This window comes from Centroberyx gerrardi, chromosome 22 (assembly GCF_048128805.1).
Source record: "Centroberyx gerrardi isolate f3 chromosome 22, fCenGer3.hap1.cur.20231027, whole genome shotgun sequence".
In the NCBI taxonomy this organism is placed as follows: Eukaryota; Metazoa; Chordata; class Actinopteri; order Beryciformes; family Berycidae; genus Centroberyx; species Centroberyx gerrardi.
Window position 1 is genome coordinate 15,750,592 of NC_136018.1, and position 14,106 is coordinate 15,764,697.

Genomic DNA, 14,106 nt, shown 5'->3' on the forward strand with positions numbered 1-14,106 from the left:
TCGCGATACATCTGTCACGTATCTTCTCCCCCAAAGATCTCTGTGGAATTAGACCATTTAACCCCTCCCCGATCATTATTAGAGGGGGGACAGAGCGGGAGAGAGGGGGGAGAGAGAGGAGGGGAGGGGAGGGGAGGAATGAAAACAAGCCAGAGTTGAGGAGATAACCATCAGGGTCCTAAACCCATTATCTGGCCCCTGTCCGCTGTTGAGTGTCAGGAGTCACACCCAGGTCCCAGTTAGCCTGGAGCTGTTGACCCGACGGTCTCCGCTGACATTTCCATTCAGATGAATGGCTCTTCGCTGCATGCTAGGAAGTGTCCAGTTTGACCCTTACCTGCCCCAAGATTCCCTCCCTTATTAACTGGGCTGCAGCCCTCTGTCTAACCTGTATTCTATTGCCTATCACCCCCCCTGTGAGGCTCTGAAGGCAGAGCCGTCTTTAGTAATAATGGAGGACAAATGAAGCCAGCCGGCCCTAATGGTGGGAGCTTTTAATGACACTGGGCTTTTGTGCTCTTTTCATTGAGACAAGGAGTGAGAGATGAGGAGGAAAAGCGCCGCAGCGCTGCGACAGTAAAACTGTGGCGAGTGCCGTACCCTCGTTTTAAGGTTATAGGACACAGTTAAGTTCCTTCCGTGGCACAGGCAGGCGCATCAGTAATGGGCTCGTCGGGGCACCGCGCCATACACAGCTGTTTCTTTTATGTTCTTTAATTTGCTCGGAGGAGAAAATAAAGTGTGCGAGTGTGTCTTTAAGGAGGCCCGTGGACTTGAGAGACCAAATACCAAAAGGACCTTCATAGGTGCACTGTAGTTAACCAATGTAATTAGCAAGAACACAAGTAATCAGTCCAGGGAAGTGTGTCATTAAATGGCATCCCCCCATGATTAATTTGCCGCTCGTAACGACGAAATGAACCTTCTCTGTGTCCTTAATGACCCTGGTTAATCTTTTAAAGAAACAGGGAGGGAGGGAAGACGGAGCGAGAGAGATAGGAAACTGAGAGAGAGAGAGAGAGACTAGATATCAGCTGCTGACATCAATAGAACTGCTTGCAGTTATGTAAGCTTTCAACCATACCCAAGCTGGACCACTGAAATGCTGTGGAGAGTGGTTAAGTAGCAACACACACACACAAACACACACAGCCAGGCGACGATCTGTTCTGTTCTGTGGGATAAATCCCCCTTTAGAGCCTCAGTTAGAGAAAAGAAGCAGCACATGGCGCCCGGGATCTGACACTGTGTTCTCTAAAGTGGAGGTGGCGAGGAGATTAGAGCGCCTATTATACGCCCTGTTGCATTATTAAACCCACCCCTACGTAATTCATTATTCAGTGGAGTACATATTTGTCTTGGTGATGTTTTTTTTTTTTTTTTTTTTAAATCTGAACCCATGATAAAGCAGAATTAACCATTTGAATTAATCATGGGAATTAACGCTTTGATACGGGGGGCCGGGGCCCTCGCGTCCGGCCAGCTGCACTGTCCGGGGCCCCGGCTGCTTAACACCAGAAGTGCCAAGCATATGCTAGTTGGGAGGAGGCGGGCGGAGAGAGGGAGGCCTGGGTGGGCAGGGAGGAGGTCCCCGCGGAGCCCTTCACAATGAAACACAATATCCTCCTCCTCAGACGCGTGCAATGACTTAAACACTCCATTGTATTAAATATGAATGAGGTTCCCCATTGTCCGGGCGCGGGCGAGCGGGGAGACAGTGTTGTCGATTAGCCACATGATTAAGCAGACGACACGGTAGGGGCCGCAGAGGTAAATAAAGGCCGCCTTCTGTCATTTCCTCGTCTCCCATGGGGCCCCCGCCGATGGCTCCTCACAAAACTTAGCGCGGTTAGAGCCAATTGACTGAAAAAGTGATAATGTATGGCCGTGAAAACAGCTGAGTGATAGAAGGGAGGGAGAGGGAGGGCAGATTAACAGGCTAGGAAGTGGATGTGAAGGAAGGAGGGAGACAGCGAGAAGAAGGAGGGAGGGAGAAGGAGGGTAAAGTAGCGAGAGGGAGGTGGAGAGTATGGACGGGACGGCTAGAAGGAGACAGGGCAGGGAAAAAGAGGGAGGGAGAAAGTGAGGAAATGTGATGGGAGGAGGGTGAGAGAGAGAGAAGGGGAGCAGAGGGTTGGGAGCTACAATAAGCAGAGCCTTTGATTAAACAGGCAGGATAATTCAGTCATGCTCCATGTCAGGTGTTTATTATCACATTGTACCATTTGCATGTGAAAAAGACGCGAGCGCTCGCCCCGCTCGGCCCTCTTCCCCGCCCTGTGATTGGCTGACGGGGCATCTGCGCTACACTGTTGCAAAGCCCCCCTGTTAGGAGTGCATGAACCCAGTCACGGCTATTCACACTGGGCCCAATATGTCAAACGGTTATTATTGGCAGCGTTAGCCAAGAAAACAAATAGAGGCGGAGAGGTTCATAATGAAAGGGAATAAATCGCTTTAATCAATTCTCCTCATTAATCAATTTAGGCCAATATGTCAAAAACACAATCTCAGCTGATGTTACTGAAGCCAAAACAGATTCACTCTAATTAAAATAGGATTCCTTAGAGGTTCTAATCATATGAGGATATCTTTGGTACTATATGCTGTTTCAGTTTGTATTTCATTTCTTTTTTTTTTTTCGTTTTAATGGATACTCTTGAAATATCACCCTTATACATATCATCATATTGTTTTTTAATTTTTTATCTATGTTGTAAAAAACACTTTTAGGTGATAGACGACATATAAGACCTTTAGTTTTTTTTATGTATTTAGTTGTATGTAGTATTTAGTATAGTTGCCTGTATTTCGTTTTTTTTTAATGTATTTATGCCTTAACTGCATAATTACATGAATAAAAACAGTAAAACTTGCTGTGTTGCAGTTTCAAACAAAAACAGTGAATGCCGTAATTAGGATTGTTTTGAACCTTCCCCTGTATTCATTATGAGTGTTCCCTCTCTTACCTTGAATCCCCATGTGGCTGAAAAGCTCATCTATCGGTTTCTCCGTATTGCTGTAACTATGATCTCTCCTGCTTTAATGATATCAAGCAGCTAACCTTACCCGGCTCTCCTGCCAGCCCCCCCCCCCCCCCCCCCCCTCACCCGCCATCCCCCCACCTCCCCCGCCTCACCCCCCCCCCACCCCCCCCCACTCCTATCCCGTCGCGGGACATTCAGGTAACTAATCTGCCTTTAAATATGTCTCGAAGGAAACGCGGCTAATTAGTATCGGAATTTACTGCCTTCACTTTTATTGACTTGTCCTACTTCTCCGATAATTAACTAATGAGTAAAGTAATGAGCTATGTCGTTCAGTCGTGCCGTTCAATTAGAGTGCAGAATCAATTATTGAAAATAGTTTTCTGATGCCAGCGCCTTGTATGGCGAGTGTGAGCGCGTGCAGACGGGGGACAGCGCCGAGGTTTCAGGCCCTTTGTCCAAAACCAGTGAACTTTTACTCCCTGATAGAAACTTCTTTTCTCTGATGGAAAAGCAGAGGCGTTTTTTACATCATATCTTGTTACATGATACCAGATTTTATAAATGGTGTCATTAATGTGTGTTCTCCAAACTGGTAATGAAAAGTATACACCAGAGTACTGAAATACATGTTCTAAAGAGTCTTTTGACCCAGCAAAGCCCAGCGGAAGCAGGACAAGGTCTCTCAGTAAACAATGTGTCATGGAGGTATTTCCAAGCTTAACAAAAACATTGGGTTCATTATAGAAAATTAATTAGAGTATCACACTCCCAAGTGTTTTGGCTGATAATGAACTCTCTATCTTGTCAGGCCAATTTAGTCTGACGTTCTTTGATAATTATGTTTACATCAAAATCAATGCCCCTTGTGATGAAATGTTTTGGCATTTATTACGCGGTTCTATATTATTTGAAGGGAATCCAATAAATGTGTGCGAGAAATAATAATCATGGTTTGAAAGTTTGGGTTTGGGATCTATAGCATATTAAGTGGTTATTAAAACTATAAGCACAATGCTTTAGATCTCAGCTTTTTAAACGATTTCAGCCTGGACATAAACTGCATTTGTTCATGTTCTGAGACCCAGGCTCATAAAATTATAGTAGCTGTCTGAAACAGGATCCTAACCTATTTTGGGGCCTGGTCTGCTTTAGACCTGTTCAAGGCCTGAAATTGAACTTGTTTTAAGTGTCTGGAGATAGTTGAGTGGTTCAGTCTCTCGTCTCTGTAACAACACCTTCTCTCCTGTTTTAACTCCTCTATTTTGGCAATGTGTAATAAAAATGAAAAATACTAAAGGTGGTGGTGGCTGCCCACGCTCATTAAAAAATACTGAAATGACAAAGTCAAACAAGTTTCATATTTCAATTCCTGACAAGTTAAATATATATTGTGCAGTTGAATTTGTCGCCCCAGCACATGGTGTTTAATACAGCTACTGTTTTATAGCAGCAACAACGAGCCTGGGAAAGGAAACCAGCATCAGTTAAGTAATATTATGAGAGGATTTAAAGCACTTGTGGGTCATGCCAGTACTGGTTGGTGTAACTGCAGTGACGGAAACATGAATAAAGATTGTTGGACGAGCTCCCAGTTTTTCTTGGTGGCTGAGTCATTTTTTTTTTTTTTCTTCAACTCCTGTTGTTTTGCAATTCTCCTCAATTAAAAAAAAATGTCCACATGAAGGTACATGCATAATGTGGCTTATGCAACAGCCATGAGAGAGGTGTTTGTCTGTGCGTGTGTGTGTTTGTGTGTAGGTGTGTGTGTGTGTGTGTGTGTGTGTAGCCTTGAACCCACACTCCACCCTTCCACCAGCGAGCTCCCGCTGACCATAAAAACCTCTGCCGATAATTGAAGCATTAAACACGCCTATATTTTTTGCTTAATTAATAATTAATTTAATGAGAAGGAGAGGTAGTAAAAAAAAAAACACTAATTAATCTGGCTTTGCATCACAGGAGCAGTGTCAGGTTTTATCAAATTAAGGGGGAAAGAAGAGCGAAAAGCACATAGAGAGGAAGACAGAGAGGAAAAGAAATAATAAGGGGGGAGAAAGTCCTAGAGAGAGAGGGGGAGAGAGAGAGAGAGGTGGGGAGGGGGGGGGGAAGAGATGAGAATCCCGCCACAGTGTTTTGGCGGTATCAATATTCTATTAATACCCACGATGCCAGAGGTCCCGGCTGGTATGCCAGTCAGTGCTGAGCCGATGTGACAGGCTCCCAGAAAGACGCTAAAGCCAAGGACATTAAATTCCCCCTGACAGCAACCTTGGAGACCGTCCCAGGCGCGCGTCGTCTTCGACTGCGGTAAATCAGAGAAATAAACTCAAAAGAACATAATGGAGTCGGCTCTCATCATTATTATGACAAGCTGGTTTATTTACTGTACAGTTGGCTCTCCTTGTGTTTGTGCGTGTGTGTGTGTGTGTGTGTGTGTGTGTGTGTGTGGTGCCTGCCTTGCTGAGCTCTAACAAGACAACCAGGGGTGACTGTCAACTGTCACAAACGCCGGTAAGCCAAAGTTGCCGTTGGACTGTACATGGAGTAAACCCAAGGGATTAGAAGGAAATCCACTCTAATTCTATGAGCAAACCACACTCATAAGCAGCAAATAGTCATACTGTGGTAAAATGCATTAAGCAAGTGCATTTTTGGTCTTGAATCACAGATTAAGGGAAAGGGAAAGTGAAACACACACAGCGGGGCGGCGCTTAGTGAAGTCCCTGGGCCAAATGTGGCCTTCCACAACATTATTCCTCTATTTTAATTCTGTCTGAAAATAGAAAGTTCCATTTAGTGTTTTTGATGCAATTCAGTGTATGTGTTGTGATTTTGAGATTTGCTGACATTATATCCATACTTCCATACATCAACTGATATACACTACCAGTCAAAAGTTTGGACACACCTGATTGAATGTGTGAATGAATCTATGTTTTTCATTATCTTAAAGCCATTTTGATCTACAGGCTTATGCTTAAATGTTTGACATTTGTTCCTTAGACAAATATAAACAGTGAAGCTGATGCCTATGTGTGAATTTCTTTCCAAAGCCTTTGCCTTTCCATCAAGGCAAAGGGCGGCTACTTTAAAGAATCTAAAATATAAGATACTTTGGATTTGTTTAACAATTTTTTGGTCGCTGCATAATTCCATTTGCGTTATTTCATAGTTTTGATGTCTTTACTGTTATTCTAAAATGTGGAAAATAGTAAAAATATGTGTATGTCCAACAATGTATTTTAGTTTGCATGTTGCATTATTATATTTTGGTCTATTGATGTAAAAAAAAAAAACTACTGTATTATACTGCTAGCACTGAATGGGACAACGCAGGTTTAACCTCTGGCCGTTTTCCCACAAAGTACAGATCTGCGGTGACACGTTTCCGTGTAATTCCTCACGCAGCGTATGTTGATAATGTGCTGTATGGTTTGGGAGACGGGGATAACCCACAGACCCCACTGCCAGCTAGGTATTTGTTCTTCCGATTACATCCACGACCGAGAAATAAAACAACAGCTTATGGCACTGCAGACAGCCTGAAGCGAGCTAACTGGGGGCCTTCTATCATCCTTTTCTTGTAACCCCCCACCCCCCCTCCTCCCTTTTGGAAGCCTTGGCCAAACCTTATCATCCCATTTGAATAGTATTACCGACACGCCGGCCAGGGGAGCGGGAGATGTCATGAAATATTTTATTGATTTTTTTTTTTTACCTAGTTGTCGTCATACATTAATATCACCAAACACTGTACAGCTCCTGTGTTTAGCGTGGCTTTTGTGGAACGTGTCATACTTTTTTTTTCTCCAACCCCCCCCCCCCCCCCCCCCCCCCCAATATGTCGTAACACATTCCGGTGACGTTATCTTTCCGGTACAGCGTGACTGATCCTTCTGCGTCTTGTCAGGCTTCTCAGAGAAAGGCCTTTCTGACATGCAGAGCCACGCTGCAGCAGGATTTGACGTGGCGTGATGAATAGTCGACTTTTACCGTGGGTGACCTCCCAGCCCTAACCAAGGACTGTGGCACAGTGGGTGTGTACTGGTGTGTGTTGGGAGTGTGCACATCTGGGTATAGATGAATGTACAAGCCTGCATATGGGCACGTGCATGTGTGTTTTTGTGTCTAGCTGTTGGCAACGGCATGCATGTGTGTGTAGGAAGTCATGCATGGATACGGATGCATGCAGACCCGCCTGTGTGTGTGTGTGTGTGTGTGTGTGTGTGTGTGTCTGGATGTGTGTCTGTGTGTGTGTGAGCAGTGATGTTTTACAATGACAGATTCACACCTTCATGAGACAGCACCAATGTCCACACGCTTAGGCTGTTGTCCCCATTCCCCCTTCTCTGATCCCCGCTTCTTCACTTCAGCCAGCCTGGCGTGAGCAGGTGACAGGCTCTCTGGAGGTGTGAGTGTGTGTGTGTGTGTGTGTGTGTGTGTTCACCTTCAGCTCTGGTCACACACACTCTGTCGGGTGTCACTCACCGGGACTAGAGAGAGATTGAGCTGTGTGTGGAAGGATCATAGTGTGTGCTGGTGTGTGAGACAAAAAAGAGATAGAGAGAGAATTCCTATATTTATGTAGTCTCTTTATTAGTCAATTTGTCTGCACGTATACACACATAGAATTATACAGGTTGGACATTCATGCATATGCTCAACAAGTGTGTGGGGGTGTGTGTCTGTGTGTGTGTGTGTGTGTGTGTGTGTGTGAGTGTTTTGCGAAGGTTTGTTTACTTCTTTAGAGGGCATGGCTCGGTCACAGCTGGTGTCGGCACACACTTCCTGTCTCTGTCTCCAGCATCACCACCCCTCTCTCTCTCTCTCTCTCTCTCTCACACACACACACACACACACATATACACACATACCACCACCAACCAGCACCATTACAAACACACAGAGGCATGCGCAGAACAAAAATCACGCACACAGTTATAAACACACACTGCACATTTACCCTATACACTACCAGCAACCCCCCCCCCCCTCCCCCCCCCCAAAAAAAAAAAAAAAAAAAAAAAACTCAGCAAAACCTCCTGACACAAAGAGGCACCAACGAGGAAGTCAGCACAAAAAAAGAAAATCGGAGCGGGTCAGCATATGTCCAGTCAGCGCACGACACCTCGCAAGACAACTGTCCCAACCAAGCAGATTGGGTCACTCCCACTGCTGCGGCTTGGTGTGGCGTGTATTTGTGTGTGTGTGCGTATGTGTGTGTACTTTCCCGTGTCACGTACAATACTACACAAGTGGAGATGGGGCAGAATAGCAGGATAGCTGCATGGGCAGATTTGGGTGTTGCCCCCAGGGTTTGTTCTCAAGTCTCCATAAGTAGTGACATGACAGGCCTTGGACCCACATTTCTGGGGCTTCATTATACTGCAGGTCCAGGTAATGAGGTCGGAGGGACGTACGGATTTTTATCACGAACGAGGAGCCTTCTTTAATTCGTCCAAGAAGCCCTTGCCTCTGTAGTTTGGTTTTAGTTAGTATTTGTTAGCAATGCTACTGCAAGTCAGAGTAGGTTTCTCTGAAAGATCAAATGCTTCTCATTTCCAACCGTTTTCTAACTGTTTCATACCATAGTCGTTTACTTATTGACCCTAAACCTTGTAGACATATTACAGGAAATTATGCTTCTTATATCTTAACAACCAAATGCTTTTTGAATGGAGTGAAAGGACCAAATCTATTTCTAATCTATTCTAACACCCTAAATACCGCCTGACTCAAAAATACAAGGTGCAGCTTTCATAAACTGCTGTATGCAACTTCTGCAGAAACTAACTAGTAGCTAATTGTAATTTACAGCTGAGAGGTTTAGAGAATCTTTCCTGGGACCAAGGGAATGAGAAAATCAGTCAGAGAAAATAATCTTCCTTAAAAACAATTTTTGGAGATTTTGTAGTCTGATTCAATATAGTTTTCAGTGGCACAGTGAAAGCATAATGTCACACACTGCAGCAGTCTACATTCATGGATGGGGCTCACTATTTGTTGTTTGTGTTCTGCCCTCCGCCACAACCACTGATCCATCCAAAGTTAATCACTCCAAACAGCATTACAATTAGTGCAGTTTGGAGTCAAACATCCATCTCCTGGTCTATCTATCACAGTTTTTTCTCTATGTGGTAATATTCCCCAATTAAAGCATTATTGTAGCCTACTTCATCAAGGGCTAAAGTAATCAAGATTAATCTCAGTGAGCTGACACGCGCTGTTTGCTAAGGAACACACAGAACAATTGCTCTGGGCGAGCATCATTAGGAAATGCAATAAAATTAGGCAAACTGATTATATTTCAGAACTAGGGAGCAAAATAAAAACACAATTTGGGGAGGGCTCCAATTATGGCGGCTGTGCCTGCTTGTTTGAGCGTCAGCCATTAAACCACGTTACTATTGTAATAGTTGGGCACAAGTTTGTGTGTGTCTGTTTGTGTGTACGCGCATTTGTGTGTGTGTGTGTGTGTGTATTTGCATGAGTGGATACAAGCATGCATGTATGTATGTATGGGTGCTTAGGAGTGTGTGTTCTTGCGCATGTGTACATCTTTGCCTCCATGCATATGGTGTGTGCATGCGTATATTTATTTGTGTTTGCGGGTGGTTGTGTTTGTGTGTGTGTGTGTGTGTTGGTGGGAGGAGGGTCGGTGTTGGTGTTGGTGTTGGTGTTGGTGGTGGGGGGGAGCAGCCTGTAGCCACATACACAGGCTCCCAGCCAGCTATTGACACTAACTTGGTCTTAGCCAAGGGCTGCAGCAGCCATTTTGGGCTGTGTTGTCAATTGGTATCTAATAGGGGTTAAGTGTTTTGAATTCTGTCTTTTGAGGGAAAAAAATGCCACCGGAAGGCAAGTTTTCATTTAATTATAGCTCAGATGGGAGATGGAATATATGTGTTGTATACTATGTGTGTTTGGTGTGTATTTTTTGTGTGTGTGTGTGCGTGCGTGTGCGTGCAAACACACACGTCTGTATACAAGCATTGTGAGATTCCCTCTCTGCATCTGCATGCGTGCGTGTGTGTGTGTGTGTGTGTGTGTGCGTGTGTGCGTGTGTGTGTGTGCGCACATAAGTGTGTATCCTATAGGTATGTGTGTTTATTTATTTGTGCCTGCCTTCAATAGCGAGGTATACCGGGGCAATCTATTTATGTCATTCATGGCCACTCAGTAGTGAACAATACTCTGAAACACACACTGCGATTTGCCGGTTAGCAGTGAAACCGTTTTAAATGCTTATTAATCTTGCCTGGGGCCAAACTCTTCCTCCTCCTTCCCCAAAATGGGAAAATGAATGAAAATACATGGAAATATGAAAAATACCTTATCTTATCACCGTGCGGAGGTAATATTGTGTGATCCCTCTCTGAAATAGCTCTGAACATTCCATGAATATATTTTGAATATTCCCTTCGCCTGTGTTTGAATTGATGTACAGCGGGGCGTATATGCATTCATGTCGCCTGTCCGACGCCGCGCATCGCCCGCATCACAGCGCTTTCCCAATCAACTCTGACAAGAGGGGCCACTTTCCATTCATTTAGATTGGATGAAGGAATAAAATGAAGCCGCCTTATTGTTTTTTTTTTTTGTGTTGTCAACAGAAATGTCCTCGGCTCTCTCCTCTCCCTCAGACATTAAACTGTTCCTGGCGATAGATAGAAGCTAAGCTGAATTGACTGACATGGGCGATAGCAGGCAGAACGGAGGTATTTCTGCAGTCAAGCCCCCGTCTCCCTCAGGTGTGGTCCCTATCACGCCTGCTGTGTGTGTGTGTGTGTGTGTGTGTGTGTGTGTGTGTGTGTGTGTGTGTGTGAAAGAGAGAGAGAGAGAGAGAGAGACCTGAACCAATAGAAGGAGGTTTACCCACCGCACCATGGCCTTTGGTTGAAAGAAAGAAACAAAGAAACAAAGAAAAAAGTGACAGAAAGAGGTGAGAGAGAGAGAAATGAAGGGAGGGTGAGGGAGATAGAGAGATAGGAGTGACTGAGGGAGTAGTCAGATACTTGCTCATATTTTGGTGCAGTTTTTTTACCTGGCTGTGCTGAAATGTCTTTTTATCACGTTTTTCTCATGATGTACCTTTTCAACTAAACACTATAGTGATGCTCACGTATTTCAGATGACTTGTCAGCTGCCATGTGAGCACTTAATAAACTTAAACTTAAAAAAGATATATATGGAGAGAGAGGGAACGAGGGTGAAGTAGAGAGAGGGGAATGGATTGGAGCCATGGGGTTGTGGGCTTCCTTTTCCAGTTCCCATCCCTCAGAGAAGAGGTCAAATAACCTTCATCCACTCTCACAGGTAGCTTCTGTCTCCCTTCACTGCAGGTGAAAACGGCACCAAGTTATTGGCCTCATAATTAGTATAATCGCAATATATCATGTAATTGTAAAAGAGGGGAACAAAAAAAAAAGTTTCAGTGTAATTATGAAGGATATTTTATAACAGAAGATCTCTTCCTCACTCTCAGTTTTAGGACTTTTCCCCTCGCAACAAGTGAGAGATGCAAAAATGTATTTTTTGTTTCATCTCTAGTTTCATCTCTGACTCCCTGGTTGTTATTGTAGTTAGATTATAGCATAAAGTGTAATTATAAGCCAGAATTTAACAAGTAGTTCTTAAAGTTAGGGTATCAATTAAAATATGAGTGATTTTTGACACGGATACACTCTGATTGGTCAGGCTTTTACCTACAGAATGGTTACAGTTTCTTAGATACTATAATAATAATATATTTTATTGATCCCCATGAGGAAATGCCCCCCTCCACTTGGAGGTCAGAGGCCAGGCTCAGCAGCAGAGCAGCATCGCTGAGGCTGGTAGGAATTCAGTGTCTTGCTCAAGGACAAAATTAGTAGTCAAGTTCATCTTAAATGTTAGAATTTCCTTCACCTACAGGAAATCGTTGAAAATAAACATATTTGAAATCAGATGTATAATCGGGTCTAATAAAATAACATTTTGTAACTTCATGTGAAAGGGCACAGGCTTCATAATAGAGTGCCATAGCTGTTTAGCTATTTATTGGGGTCAGTATTGTATTGCCAGGCCCCAGATGGAGGAGAACTCACTGGATCAATACAATAAGATACACATATGCCACTATGTGATATTCATTGTTCTGAAAACATAATCAATGTGCTCATAAAAAGTCAGGACGGCCTCTCTGCTGCTCCCTGACCCTCTTGCTTCTGATTAACCTTGTTCACATTGCGCCGCTGACCTGTGCCTATAGATATTATGAATTATAAATGCGCTTCATTATCATAGTCCAGTCATTAAGGGATATCATCCCCTGCATGGAATCCTTCTCTTTTCTCTCCCAACAGATGATTTTCCTCCTCGTTGTTTTTCCTGGGTTATCATATGCAATTTGTCCTCACCCCCCCCTACCCCCCCTCCTCTCTCTCTCCCTCTCTATTCTCCCCTTTTGCATATTCCCATACCTCCGTGGATAGGGGGATAGGAAAAGAAGCAAGAAGGAGAGAAATAGTTAACAAACTCTGCAAATGATTGATGGGCTAATTTCAAGCCCTGAATAAAGCAGTTTCCTAAGTCTGTTGATTCTCCATTTATTAGGTAATAGAAACATTTATCAAAAAAGTCACATTTTTTGCTTAAGCAATAATTGCATTTTTAAGCCCTCATTAGGCCTCCCATGCATACATAATCCAATTGAATAAATACAGTGTTGGAGTGAAGAATTAATACCCTTCCTATGGTAAACTGAAAGTTGGAGATTCTGCAGGGTGGCTCCTGTTTGCATGGATCAGAACAGAGAGAAACACTTTGATGTGTACAGGTAGAAATAATATTTCAGCACTTCTGAATACGTTGTGGCTTTCAATGGCCTGGGCAATAAACTCACTTACTGCATGTAGCCTATTTTGTCCAAGAGAATACTCAATATAATGTATTTCTCTTTATTGCTCAAGGCAATCTGTCTTCTTCCTTGTTTGCTGTGGTCAGAGAGCAGGGATATATAGTAGTGGAGAGTAAACCCACCCAAACTCAGTTTACCCACATTTTTATCTGCAGAATAGAGTTGACCCACTGTTGTAGACTGACATACATCTATGTGACCTAAATTCATAGTATACGGCATAGTAAGTAGTATCAAACTGACGTAACCCAGCATTTGAATTGAATAGATGTTGATACGCCCTGCACCACCATTGAAAACCCATGTAAATATGAGGCCAAAATAAAAGTTGATGATGTCCGCAGTCGTCCATAGCTGCTACCTGCATCGTTTTGTGAAATCAGGACCTAAATATATATCAGTTCAAAACTGTTACCACTTCTTTAACATGATTTTTTGCTGGGCCATAATACCATATTCTTAAAATGTTATATTCATTTGGGTTGACGTTGAACTTGCCTCCTTCTGCACGTCGCCGTACATCAAATACTTGCTGGGATATGAGGATAGGGTCCTTTAAGAGGAAAAAAACATAATGCTTTTCTGACTATAATTGTTTTTGTTTATATGATGTTTGTTTGCCTGATGATGATCACCAACTGGAGATCATAGTTTACCCACCTTTTCATTTACCACAGCATCACTGGGTTGGAGTAGCTGCATTGTGCACAATGTGAATCAGGGTTTTCACTTTTGCTTCGCCTGGGCATGGACGGAGGTTTTCTACACTAACTCCTAGCAGCCTACTGTAGCTTTAGCCTTTTGCGTATGTAGCCACATCAAAACAGCAGTCATGTCTTGTTACCTGGCAACGGTCCCACTAGCCGGCTAAGGCTCCTGTTCCAGCAGAGAGAGCCAGTTTTAATCACCTAGCAAATTTCCAGCGCTGAAAACAGACAGGGCCTCAGCTTAATCTTGTTAGCACGATGAGGCCGTTTTCAGATATCATTGCTAATCAAATCATCCCAAAGGCTTTGAGCCCGGGGTTTTTTTTTGGTTGGGGAGGTGGTGGCAGTGGCGGTGGATGCAGCGGATGTGTGTGTGCGAGGAGGGGGGAGGTGAGGAAGCGGGTGTTTGTGTGTGTCTGTGTGTGTGTGTGTGCGTGTGTATATTCGCAGGGTGGGGGGTGTTTGCGGTTTACAAAACAAACCAACGTGTAGAAAATGCTGAAGAGAGGGG